At 44.0% G+C, this 14,569-nt stretch overlaps 1 protein-coding gene across 1 annotated transcript in view; it reads left to right on the forward strand.

Annotated features, from left to right (window-relative positions):
- The first annotated feature begins 5,013 nt into the window (after positions 1-5,013).
- The window catches only part of BMF (Bcl2 modifying factor), an 83,496-nt gene continuing 73,940 nt past the window's right edge, over positions 5,014-14,569 (forward strand). Inside the window, exon 1 of the mRNA XM_083620049.1 lies at positions 5,014-5,180. The gene's annotated coding sequence lies outside the window, so the exon portion shown is untranslated. The remainder of the gene's footprint in view (positions 5,181-14,569) is intronic.

Raw genomic sequence — 14,569 nt, forward strand, 5'->3', positions numbered from 1 at the left:
ACTGCTCACTCATATGGTCAAATTAAATCCCAGAGAAAAGGAGTCACGGTTTAGCAGTATATATTGGGAGTAAATTACAGTGAATACTGCAATTGATGGGGTGGGGAAGAATGCAACTTTAGTTCTTTGTTTTATTTTATTTTTTATTTTTATTTTTTGTTACAGTTTTTGAACAGTACAATTTAAGCAACATGCAAAAAATAAAATAAAAAGGGAAATAAAATAGGAAAGAGGGGCAGGGGTAGGCAGTCTAAGGCTCGTGGGCCACAAGCGGCCCACAGGGGTCGTTTAACCATCCCATGAGCTGCCCCCAAACCAAGCTGCCCGCTCAGCAAATCCTCGCGTGCTGCACTAAACCGGTGCAATGCAGCGTGGTGACTCGCTTCTGCGGCGCTGGAAATTGCGTCTGCGCAGACTCTGGAAATCACGTTTGTGCAGATGCAGACACTGGAAATCGCGGATGCGCGCAGTCACATGCGCACAATCCGGCCCACGGAGGGATCTCTGCTGGAGTGAACCAGCCCAGGCGAGGTAAACCTTACCAACCTCTGTGTTAAGGTATTTTGACCATATCAGTTGTTAATACAAATATACTGGACTGCCAGCTATGATTAGGATTGCCATATTTCAAAAAGTGGGAGCAAAGTTGTTGAGCATTTCCCACTAACTTTTCCAGTCCTGTAACTAACTACCTGACCCTTTAAACCTTTTCTCAAGGTCATTTGGGAAGATAATTGGGTGGTGCAGAGGGGAGAAGCATACAGAAGTAAGAGCTGATTATTGGAAGCAGGAAGTCAGTCTCATTATTTATCTCCCCATGAATGATGATGCCTAGCCTTTATATCTATATATATTACATTGGAAGCACATTTTCCTCTCAACAAATTCTGGGCAGTTTGAGGAGGGAATGTACTTCAAATGTGCTTTGAAAGTATAGTATGTGGAGCAAGACATTTTCACTGTAGTTTGTTTCTTTGCATGTCTGGCCGCTAGGTGCTGCTGTTAGGTTAGGATACACACACACACACACACACACACACACAAATATATTACAGACAAAATATTTTTTGTCACAATCTAGCTGCAAACATTTCCTCTTTCCTAAGACAAGTGTTCAGAACTGTACAATGTTCACCCTGTGGAATATCTCTTGTGAATATAAACAGGGCCAGTCCAGAATAAGGGGCCTGTCCATATGGCTATTGGTAGGAAATCATTATTAATCCAGGAGCACTTGGTGAGTTTCATGAAGCAACAGGTATCTCTTCACCTGACATTATGTCAACCACGTGAAATGGCGTTACAATAGTGCGGGTTGGTATCCCTTCTAGCACAGGAAGATGAGATCAGATACAGGATTCATATTTTTGAAATTAAAACCTTCACATTTATTCTACTAGGCTAGATGTCTTCGAAAGTTACTTCAAATAAGAGAAAGACTTCCTCAATTAACTATCCACAACCATTGGTACTATGTATTGTGACTTGAAGCAAATTGTTTGACCTAATAAACTTGTCCTGCATTCTTGATCAAAAGCAAAAGCAGTGTGTAGAAACATATCAGAGGCACTATTTAGGCATGGAACAATTGCCCCACATTCCACGTTACATTGCACATGTACTTATTTTTGTTTTTTGTTTCAATTGTATTTATTAATTTCATTTATATCCCACCCTGCCTCCAAGGAACTCAAACATGGTTCTGCCCCCCCCCCCCCATTTTATCTTGCAAGGTAGGCTAGGTTAAATGAGAATGACTGCTCAAGGACACGCAGTAAGCCAGGAACCAATGGTGCGGAGCTGCAGAGCTGCCATCCCAAAACTGGCATTGCTGCAGCTTACCTGGATGCTATGGAGGTGGGGTTATGACAGCAGTAAGAACAGAGTTGTGCAGGCACACGAGCAATAGCACCAGATTGGCTCTGCTGGCAAGTTTACATAGCCTCCAGTCTCAACATCATTCTGCCCTGAAGCAGCTTTGTAGCTGGTTGTGCAATAGCCACACTGGAGTGGCTCATCCAGTGGGGTGTAGAAGCAGCAGCAGAGGTCCCAACAGCAGTGTCACTGCTGTTTACTAGGAGGGTAAGGTTGAAGTAGTGGTGAGGTTGGGGCCATGCAGGTAGGCTAGTACCGGCTCAGCCTCAACCACACTGCCTCCTCCTCCTTCTGATAAACAGCAGCAACACTGCTGTTGGGAGGCTAGTGCTGTGCCTCAGCCCCATTAGATGAACTGTCCTTCACATCCTCCTGAAAGCCTGGCATGGCTCCCTTGAACCTCATTATCATCTTGAACTAAGTGGAGTTGTGTTTCTACACGAGGCATGTATTGTGGAATAGTCACACTTCGTTCATTCACTGCAGTGGGTCAGTTTGTCTAGCTGTTAACAAAAAGATTGGTGGTTTGAGCCCACCCAGGGATGTGGGCAGGATTCCTGCATCACAGCGATTTGGACTAGATGATCCAGCGTGATGTAGTGGTTAAGAGCGGTGGACTTGTAATCTGGTGAACCGGGTTCGCGTCTCCGCTCCTCCACATGCAGCTGCTGGGTGACCTTGGGCCAGTCACACTTCTCTGAAGTCTCTCAGCCCCACTCACCTCACAGAGTGTTTGTTGGGGGGGGTGGAAGGGAAAGGAGATTGTTAGCCACTTTGAGACTCCTTAAGGGGAGTGAAAGGTGGGATATCAAGTCCAAACTCTTCTTTTTCATCCTCAGGATCCCCTCCAACTCTACAAATCTGTGTTTCTATGATACAAGACATCTACACAACATCATCCAATTGCTGCATTCCTGTGTTCCTTGCCCCCGTCCCGCTGCTTCCATCTTTTATAGACTGTTGAAAATCCTATTTGATTCCCTGGTGGCCCGCTGGAATGTGGAGTTAACCAGGGCTATTGACTGTTTGGCTCCGAAGCGCCCTCTCCGATTGCATGGAGCCCAGACAGCCCCGTGGTTTTCCATGGATCTGAGGGCAATGAAACAATCGTTGAGACGGCTAGAGCGCCGGTGGCGGATAACTCATTCCGAATCTGACCGGACACAGGTTAGAGCTCAACGTCGAGCCTACCAAGTGGCGATAGCGACGGGGAAGAAGAATTTCTTCACCGCCTCTATTGCATCTGCAGAAAACAGCAGCAGGAGACTTTTTCAGGTGGTTCACAATTTAGCGGAACCACCTGCAACATTGGGGCCCAGTACGGGCCACATGTTCTCCTGCAATGATTTTGCAAAGTTTTTTGCAGATAAAACCACTCAGATTCGGGAAGAAGTAGACTCCACCGTGGGAGCAGGGCCGGGGCGGGAGAGTGCTAGAGTTCTGTCTAGTCAAGTTGAGTGGGATCAATTCCAATCTGTTACCTCCGAGGATGTGGACAGGCTGCTTGGACGAGTGAAACCAACCACCTGTCTCCTGGATCCTTGCCCATCCTGGCTTATAAAAGCTAGCCGGGAAGGACTGGGCGATGGGCTTCGTGGGGTGGTGAATGCTTCCCTCCGTGAGGGAGCCTTCCCAGACCCGCTGAAAGAGGCGGTTATTAAACCGCTTCTTAAAAAACCATCTTTAGATGCGGCCACGATGGCCAACTATCACCCAGTCTCAAATCTTCCATTCTTGGGCAAGGTGATTGAGCGAGCGGTTGCCGAACAACTCCAGGCACGCCTGGAAGAAGCGGACCATTTGGATCCCTTCCAGTCGGAATTCAGGCCTCATCATGGGACTGAAACTGCCTTGGTCGCACTGGTTGATGATCTCCGGCGGGCTAGGGACAAAGGTGAGAGCTGTTTCCTAGTTCTGCTGGATCTCTCAGCGGCGTTTGATACCATCGACCATAATATCCTTCTGGACCGTCTTGAGGGGCTGGGAGCTGGGGGCACTGTCATACAGTGGTTCCGCTCCTTCCTCCTGGGCCATGTTCAGAAAGTGGTGGGGGGGGATAAGTGTTCAGACCCCTGGGCTCTCACTTGTGGGGTGCCTCAGAGTTCTGTCCTCTCCCCCATGCTTTTCAACATTTACATGCAGCCGCTGGGAGAGATCATCAGGAGGTTTGGGCTGGGTGTTCATCAGTATGCGGATGATACCCAGCTCTACCTCTCTTTTAAATCAGAACCAGTGAAGGCAGTGAAGGTCCTGTGTGAGTGTCTGGAGGCGGTTGGAGGATGGATGGCGGCTAACAGATTGAGGTTGAATCCTGACAAGACAGAAGTACTGTTTTTGGGGGACAGGAGGCGGGCAGGTGTGGAGGATTCCCTGGTCCTGAATGGGGTAACTGTGCCCCTGAAGGACCAGGTGCGCAGCCTGGGAGTCATTTTGGACTCACAGCTGTCCATGGAGGCACAGGTCAAATCTGTGTCCAGGGCAGCTGTTTACCAGCTCCATCTGGTACGTAGGCTGAGACCCTATCTGCCTGCGGACTGTCTCGCCAGAGTGGTGCATGCTCTGGTTATCTCCCGCTTGGACTACTGCAATGCACTCTACGTGGGGCTACCTTTGAAGGTGACTCGGAAACTACAACTAATCCAGAATGTGGCAGCTAGACTGGTGACTGGGAGCGGCCGCCGAGACCATATAACACCGGTCTTGAAAGACCTACATTGGCTCCCAATACGTTTCCGAGCACAATTCAAAGTGTTGGTGCTGACCTTTAAAGCCCTAAACGGCCTCGGTCCAGTATACCTGAAGGAGCGTCTCCACCCCCTTCATTCTGCACGGACGCTGAGGTCCAGCGCCGAGGGCCTTCTGGTGGTTCCCTCATTGCGAGAAGCAAAGCTACAGGGAACCAGGCAGAGGGCCTTCTCGGTAGTGGCGCCCGCCCTGTGGAACGCCCTTCCAGCAGATGTCAAAGCGATAAACAACTACCTGACATTCAGAAGACATCTTAAAACTTCAGGGAAGTTTTTAACGTGTGATATTTTACTGTATTTTTGGTTTCTATGGAAGCCGCCCAGAGTGGCTGGGGAGGCCCAGCCAGATGGGCGGGGTATAAATAATAAATTATTATTATTATTATTATTATTTTCTTTAAAAGAACGGCAGTAGCACAACCTTCATAGGTGTGGATGACCCTTCTTATTGCTCTTTTGGCTTTTTCAAGATGTGTGTAGTGACATACTGGGCAAGTGAGTCTATCACCTTCACTGTTACCTTTCCAGTCAGCACCATATCAGCTGCATATTTTAATTACCGTAATCTTTTAATATTATTACTGATACATTTCTTATTATTAAAATATTTGTACAATAGCGTTTAAATAAAATAGGATGATTGCATAAATTTTAGAAACTGCATTGTTATTTTAAAAGGGAAAATTGCCATTCTGTTTTTTTCTGCTCACTACTATTTTTATCACTGTGTTGTTGTTTTTAAAGTTTATTTTCTCTTCTACCCTTTAACACTGAAGTAATTGTGGAATACTGCTGAAATTCAAAAAGTACTTCAGCAGGTAGAGGCTAATAGGCGTTGTAGTCCAAAACATCAGGAGGTCACCAAGTTGGCAAAGTCTGGATTAATGTGTTGTAAGTCTTCTCCTTAAACTGTTAACAAAAAATTGTCAGTGAAGGATGTATTACAAGGGAATGATGTAGAGCTGATAGTTGTTCTTTGGGAAGCCATTCAAAATGACCAGGGGTTTCATTATTTCATTGTTTTCACTTGTAACAAATATTCTGCAGTTTGGTAATGATGACCAGGAACAGCCTCACCTCAAACATTAACCTTTAATTAGAAAGTACTGTACAGGAACTGGAAATTTTTAAAGAGTACCAAGCATCATTGGGTTTGCAACATTCATATGCCTTATCTGAAATTATTAGCCCAGTTTGGATTTCACATGGCTGCAACTCAAAGCAGTAACAATGACATAAAGTTCACAGATTAGAGGGCTTGTTGTATTAACTGCCTGTTTCATTAAGTGCTTAACATCTCACCCAATTGACTATCCACATAATACAAGCCACAGAGCTTATCATAAGCAGTATATCATCACCAAAAACTGCGATTAGGAGCTAATATTGTTACAGAATGGTGCTTGTGATATCAGAAAACTGTAACAACCTGCACATTACATGTTGCAGAAATAATGAAGTATGATGATAACAACCTGTATGCATGCACACACACCTTACCCGGAAACAAACATAAATAGAATCCAAATAAATAGAATTCACCTTGTTTATGATGGGCACACATTCACACTGGCTTTTCCTAAACTCCCAGGGAGTTGCTATTATCTACCCCTATTTTCTCTTTTGAACCGTGGCCCCAGTTAGGCGATACAGCTCTGGGAACCTTTCCCACTCTTCAGATAGTTACTCTGTTACTGTGCATTTGTTTAATTAATTGCTCATTTTGTTCTCAGGCTGTTGTGTTGGCCTGGTGTGTTTAAGGTATGCATGAGTGCCTAAAAGGTGACAAGCCTCTGAAGGATGACTCTGTCCCTTTCATTTATTTATATGACTTAGGCACATGATCCCCTGTTAATTGCAGGCACTGTTAGCTTAGTGTGACTTGAGATAATGTGGTGTTGGCTCCAGGCCTCTTAGCTGGCCGTAGGCTGGTATATTAACTCAAGCCTATATCATCAAGCTCCAAACCCCAAAAGTGGCAGGCGTTCTCCCACAAAATAGGCATGCGAGTTCTAAAAACGTTTATTCTTCATTTGGCATTGGAGGCAGACAGATTGAAACTAACCTACAGGCGAGTTCAGAAATTACAGAAATCGTATTAAGGACAAGGTGTCAAAAGGCATAAGAACGAGAGTGTCTGTTCATAGAGAAAGTTTAGCATACCCAAAGAACCCACATCCAAGCACAGGACGATGTTAATAATATTCCCTGATCACTTGAAGGCAATTCTAATTCACGAGTACAAATCAGATGATCAAGCAAGTGGTTGTTTACTAGTCTGGCACTGGCCATCAAGACTAAGACTTCCACTCCATGCCAGCAAGTGTGATCTATCAATGGCCACAGGCTTCTGGATGTGGATCCCTGCACTGGAGGCAGAGAAACGGGTGCTACAAGGGAGAAAAACGCTTCAAGCAGCTAGGATCCAAATATTATGCTCTTATTCAGGAATGGGAATATTTTAACAAGCCTGCTCAAAGATGGTAGTGCTGAGCATCCTGTTGTATATGAGGGCCTCTAAATCTTTCAGAGGGTTGCATGAGTTGTTAAGGTATTTTAAAATATTTATTCCTTCATTGAAAGTTATAGCCACTGTAATTAATGTTGTTGTTGTTGTTCCCCACCCATCTGACTGGGTTGCCCTAGCCACACTGGGTTGTTTCCTACAGAATATAAAAACACAGTAAAACATCAAACATTAAACACTTTCGCATGCAGGACTGCCTTCAGACATCTTCTGAATGTCATATAGCTGTTTATCTCCTTGGCATCTGATGGGAGGGACTTCTACAGGGCAGGCACCGCTACCGAGAAGGCCTCTGCCTGGTTCCCTTTCTTTCTTTGCAGCACTGCAATCTTCAACATACTTATCTGAATGTAAGGCCCCAACACGGCTTACCTTGGAGTAAGTCCAACTGAACTCAGTGGGACTTATTTCTGACTACTCATGAATAGGATTGCCCTGCCAGCTTCAATGAAATCTGCAAGGATAAGCACTTAAGGATTGCACTCTAAATCCCAAATAAACATAGTTAGGATTTGGTTGTACTTATTTACATGCTAGTAAGGGGGAGTTCCGGTCAAGATGGCGGCAGGCTAGGCAGTCAGCCCCAGAGCTCCACAAATTTTAACTGAGTTTTAATTGATTTTATCTCGTTTTAACTCGTTTTAGACCAAGTATTTTATTTTTTTATTTTTTTTTAATCACAACTGTTTCTTTTAACCTGGAGCTTGAGAGCAGAAGAATGCTGAGCTGTGAGCAGAGAAACTGCCGGATGAGTCAGCGCCTTGCAGATAAGGAACAATAGACGACACCATTAATCTTGAAAGCCTGTGACTCCCACGGCAAAGGAGCTCAGCAACTGGTCTTAATTACTTGCCTAGAGCAGCAGCAGCTTTGACGCTGCCCTGCCCGCCGGGTCTCTCCACAGTCTCACGACCACCCGAGGCTGAAAGAAAGCGGTGAGAGTGGAAAGCTGCAAGGCTGCGAGGCTTCGGGTGTTGAAATTACACTCCGAGAGGTGAAGAAGAAGTTTTCGACAGAGAGGGGTGAAGTGAGAGGCGACGGAAGTTTAAATCAATCAAACAAAAGCCTGGAAGTTCACAAAGCGGTGAGACCTTCTGCTCCAAGTAAAGCCGGCCTGCACTTTTCCCGGAGACCGAATAGGGGAGGGACGGGGGACTGGATAAAGACTCAAATTGAGAGCCCTTCCCTTGAACAATTGATCGTGAAGAGGGCTGAGTTGGGAATGATCTACTAGAGCCCTCAACAGGGGTAAATCTTTACCGGATCTTGACTCTTATTATAGCTCCTTAACAAACTGCGGAGAAATCCTTGGAGTTAAATACTCAGCTGTATAGCTAAATCACTGACTGCGGTAGGAAGTCCCCTTCTTCTCTTCTATATTATTTACATTATTTAGTTCATATCCACTGTAGCTATGGGCAAGAGGAAACGCCTCAGAGAAGCAGAGGAATTACTGCTTCTCCCTAGCCCTAAGCTACAAGCGAAAGAAAGAAGAGACCAGTCAAATTTTCAAGCAGCAGTTACTACATACAATAGATTTCTCCCACTAAGTGACTTGGATGTAGCTAATAACATTCCCAAGTCCCAAAATACCACCTTACACGCTTGTAATCTAATGAGCACTCCCATCAAGGGCGGGCCCGATGTGGATGGGAAAAAGATCCTGGATAAAGAAAACCAGCCGGGAAATGAGTCCTCCCATTTACAACTAGTCATTAGGACACTGGACTGTATATTTAAAAAGATAGACTTTCTGACGTGCTCAATTTCCAAGCTAACGGAAAAAGTGATGGATATGGATGCCAAAATTGCCCTCAAAAATAACTACCAGAGGGGACCTCCAGTGATAGCCCCACCAAACTCTGGGGCAAAGGGGATGGGAAAATACAAACTAAACGATCTCATGTGTAAGCAAAATCTAACATTGCAACCTAAGAAGATATGCCTAACGATAAGGTCTGAGATATGGGACTGGTCAAGCTTGGAAGGAGCCAAAATTGCCCTAAGTAAAATCCTGAGAATAAGCATAGTTCATATTGATCTTTATGCTTTACTTCCGCTAACTCAATCAAATGGCTCTTACAAAGTTATTTTAGCCTTCCATTCACTGAGACTACCCTTATTAATAATAAGACAAAAATGGAAATTTATAAAAATAAAAATCATACCCACAAGGGTTTTTGCGGATAGCATAGTAAAACCACTACTTGTGGAAAAAGAGAAAGAGATATTAGATTCAGAAACAAGTTCTACAAAATCGTCAGACAAAGAGATGTTGCTTTCCCCACAGAGAACGGAGGAGATTGCCTGCAGTCCACAACCAGGAACGAACTTGGGTGGTTCCAGAATATCCATTGATGAAAGCGCCCTTATGAATTCATTTGACGAATTACAGTCACAAGAAAAAGAAAAAATAATAAATAAATTAGACAAATTAAGGGAGAAGATGTCTCAGGCCAAAAGCAAAATAGGAAACAAAGAAATTCAAACCAACAGGGCCATTGGAGGCTCAGTGGACCTTCTCAAATTTAGCCCACAGCCTCAAAATAGGTCCATAAATTCCAAGGCAAGGATACAGACAATCGTCTCGCCACCCCTATTAGTTAATCTGGAACCAGCTCTTCCTGCACCTGCTGGAATGGTTATACCTGCTAAAGAACAGCAAAATGTAAACAAAATCTCGACACATTCCTCAATGCCTGACCTGGAGTCATCATTATCGGACGGAGAATCTCTAGCTGATGATTTAGAAGTTCAATCCGCTACCGATATGGACTGGACAGAAGACCCCTTGGGCCATATAAATAAGATGATATACCCACGGAAGGAAAATCCAATAATAGTTAAAACTTGTACTGACCTAATCTCTGCTCCCCTAGGTGATAAGCTCTCTGATAAAATAAGGGATTTCAGAGAGGAGACTAGACCAAACCAGGACACTACCCCTATAGGATCGGGCGAGCAGAGCTCAAGAAGCACACCTGTGCCAAAAGGAGAGAAGTCACCTACTATTAGGCAAAGGAAAATTACTGACTTCTTTAAATTTGACAGCCCACCAAGATCAGCGTTCCCCCCTTCTCCATTGTGACTACCCAAACCTCAGTCAAATCCTCTCCCGTTCTCCCTTTTAAGCTGGAACATAGCAGGCTGGAAGGGGAAAAAATCTGACCCGGACCTTGTAAAATTAATAAACTCACACCAAGTAATTCTCTTGCAGGAAACATGGGAAGAGGGGAGAGTAGATATTAATGGTTTTGATGTTACATCATTACCGGCATGCCCATCTACTAAAGGAGGCCGGCCTAGTGGAGGATTAGTTATAGCAATTTCCTTGAAAATACAGGCAAAACTCACGCTTGTAAATGCTTCCACCTTTGCAATTACAGCCCTGATTACGGGGAAAAACTTTGAACTTGCTATAACAAATGTTTATCTTCCTCCTGGAGGCAACATTGCAGACTTATACAATAAATGGGGAATCTTGGAGGAACATCTTACTCTCTGTCACTCCAAATACCCCAATATACCCAATGTTATAGCAGGGGACTTCAATGCTCGCATTGCAACAAACTGGGAGTCCTTAATCAAAGCCAAATGGTGGATAAGCCCAGAATTCATTAATGACCTCTCCCTCCATAATCAAAGACTTTCCAAAGACAAAAGGGTAAATGAAGCAGGAACCCTTCTTTACCAATTGGTACTACGTCTAAACTTAGTGATTCTAAACGGGAACTGCCCGCCTGACGTACCGGGTGAGTTTACACACATAAGCTCCTCTGCAAACAGTGTCCTGGATTATATGTTAGTATCTCATAACATATTCCCCAAATTTTCCCACTTTAAAGTTGAAAATATTCATCTGAGCGATCACCTACCGTTGGTCGCCACAATGACTATAGACTGGACCCCAGATGGAGACAGACACCCATCACATTTGATTACGAACTCAGCATTGCAAATCAAAAGTATAAAATGGTCCAAACTACAGGCCCAAAAATACTCAGCATATTTCCAACAACGACTAAAACAAGCATACTCAGGCTTAATCGAGGATTATTACGATCATGATCAAACTCTAAGACTATTCTCGAACCTGTCGGAAGATCTAACGTCTTTTTTCTCTGTCCCGACGCATAAAATAAATCAAACACAAAGGAAGATAGGTGCACTGTGGTTCAATAGTGCTTGTAAACAGGCTAGACAACTTCTTGGTAACATATACAAAGAGTATAAAGCCTCCGGGGCAACGGTCCTGCCAAAAGAATATTTCCAAGCAAAATTGGCCTACAAGCAAATTCAAAAGGGAGCCAGACAGGAATGGCAAGCGAATCAATGGCGGGCAATCATAGAAGCCTCATCATCACGGAACTCCAGACAATTCTGGCTCCTGGTAAATAAAAGAACTAAAAGATACCCTTTAACTATTATCCCTGCCCCGGTTTGGGAATCTTACTTAAAAAACTACTTTGCCACAACTGACTGTACTGTTAACACAAGAGATGAATCTCAAGATCAGCTTCCCCTCTGGCCCCCCACCGATCCGGAAGACATCCATGACTTGATCGTTAAACTTAAAACAGGGAAAGCGCCTGGACCAGACCTGATCCCGGCAGAAGCTATAAAATACCACGCGGACTGGTGGGCCAAAGCCCTGGCAACCATCTTCGATGCCGTTAACAACTCTGGAATGATCCCGGAAGTATGGAAGGACGCTGTTATCGTTCCAATCCACAAAAAGGGCTCACCAGATGACCCGGGGAATTACAGAAATATCAGTCTGCTCTCAATAGTGGGGAAACTATATGCCCGCTTCCTGTTGAACAGACTTATTCAATGGGCCGAAGAGAAAAAATTAATTGGGCCCGAACAAGCTGGATTCCGCCCAAAACAGTCAACAATAAATCATATTCTAATTTTACAGCATCTTGCCTGGAAATATTCCACCCCAAAGGGTGGCCAACTCTGTGTGGCATTCATTGACCTAAAGGCAGCATTCGATAGTATCTCCAGGAGCATCCTCTGGGAAAAACTCACCCGCTGGGGCATCGACAGAAGGCTTCTCTGGCTAATAATCAAACTCCATGAGAACTCAGCGGCTAGAGTGAGACTCACCCCGGAGGGTGATCTCACCAATTCAATTCCCATTAACAGAGGTGTCCGACAGGGTTGTATATTGGCTCCATTCCTGTTCAATTTGTTCATAAGCGACATGAGGACTCCCCTAATAGAGGCTCAAGAAAAGATCCACGCACCCCGCCTAGCACTTTATCGCTGCCCTTTGTTACTATATGCGGATGACGCTGTCATCCTTTCTTTTTCTAGAGTAGGTCTTATGAGGGCCTTAAAAATTTTTGGATCATATTGTAATGCAAACTCCCTTACAATCAATTATGAGAAATCTAAAATTCTAATTTTCTCAAAGAGCCGGAAACTCCATAATTGGAGAATTGATGGGAGAGTCATCGAACAAGTCTATAGATTCCAATACTTGGGAGTTTGGTTACAACATAACCTTAGATGGAAGGCCCATGTAGCCTATGTTACAAATAGAGCCAAAGCTATCTCCTTGGCGATCTTGCGATTTTTCTTCACCGATGGGGCCCTTCATATCCCATCGGCGTTGAAAGTCTTCAAGGCCAAGGTGATCCCAACAATTGCTTATGCCATCTCAATTTGGGGGACTTTTGTCAACTTATCCCACCTAGAGGTTATTCAAAATCAGTTTTTAAGAGGGATATTGAAACTGCCCAACTGTGTAAGTAATACAGCGCTACGCATGGAACTTAATATTGTATCCCTGGAAAACGCTCTGTGGAAGCACATACTTTGTCACTGGTTATCTCTATGGCACAATCTCCCAAACTTGTACTTGATACAATGCATGTGGAGAGATGATTTCCAGAGCCCATGGGTAAAAAATTTACAACTGAAAATTACGGCAATGGGAATCTCCCCATCCAAATTACTAGAGCAGGATATAGTTCCAGCTAAAAGAACAGTAGCCTGTAAACTAGAGGAGATGGACTTGCAGCAGAAAATGGTCTTGGGCAATGGTACCTGCTCACCTCTAAACCTTGGTTTATTACCCCTCTTAAGGCTCCCAAACTATTTGAATTCCTTAACTTCTTCGGCTCATAGATATGCTTTTGTAAAGGCAAGATTCAACACCTTCCCATCGAACGTGCTGAGAAATAGATTCTCCAATGGACAGATATCGCTCTTATGTGATTGTAATTGTGGGGCACCGGAATCGTTGCATCACATAATTTTTGATTGTGCATTTCATTCATCGGCCAGGAGCAAGTTTCTTGCTCAATATCTAAAGGGAATTGCCGATGATACAAATGAAGCCAAACTGAGATATCTATTAAATGATGATGACCCCTTAAGATCACTCATGGTTGCCAGATTCTTGATCAGCGTTCTATCCCTAAAGAAGAGAAACGGACTCCTGTGCGGCTCGGATAATCCCTCTAAACTATGATCTATGTTTTAGGATGTAATTAGGTGATATCACCATTGATGTCTTCTACTAATTTATGAGTAGAGGGCGATGTTTATGTTACAAATTTAGTGTAATGTATGATGTTGGTCTTTTGTTTTTGTTTTGCTTTGGTTCTTGTCTGTTTTTTGTAAGTTTTGGCGGTTTTAAAATTGGAGTTTTAAGTACATTATGTTGGTATGGGAAACTGTTGTGTGATGGGCCAGTGGCCGTAATAAAGTTCAATACAATACATGCTAGTAAGCCCTCCTGAATGCATTGGGAGTTACATTTGAGTATACCTGTATAGCAGGGATAGCCAAAGTGCTCCCCTCCCGATGTTGTTGGACTACAACTCCCATCATCCTTGATCGCTGGCCATGCTGGCTTGGGCTGATGGGAGTTATAGTCCAACAGCATATGGAAGACATCACTTTGGCTACACCTGAAGTATAGGATTACATTTGTAAACCAGCCTGTCCTAAACTTTAATCACCAAATGCTAGTTTAAATTCAGGGAAATGACCTCAACATCTGGAAAGTGCTCTGACTTGTGTTTTCAAAGGAAGGACTAGGGAGCAGCCACATACCGTTATCTCTGCACCGTATACAGTGGTACCTCAGATTACATACGCTTCAGGTTACAGACTCTGCTAACCCAGAAATAGTGCTTCAGGTTAAGAACTTTGCTTCAGGATGAGAACAGAAATCATGCTCCGGTGGCGTAGCGGCAGCAGGAGGCCCTATTAGCTAAAGTGGTGCTTCAGGTTAAGCACAGTTTCAGGTTAAGAACAGACCTCCAGAGCGAATTAAGTACTTAACCCGAGGTACCACTGTATATTTTTTTTGTTCAAACTGTATTCCATGGAAGCCTGGAGTTCCTCAATGAAGGAAGTAATGTTCTTTGTTCATTGGATTTATATCTTGCTTTATCATAGCTTC

The sequence above is a fragment of the Podarcis filfolensis genome (assembly GCF_964270895.1).
Source record: "Podarcis filfolensis genome assembly, chromosome: 1".
NCBI lineage: Eukaryota > Metazoa > Chordata > Lepidosauria > Squamata > Lacertidae > Podarcis > Podarcis filfolensis.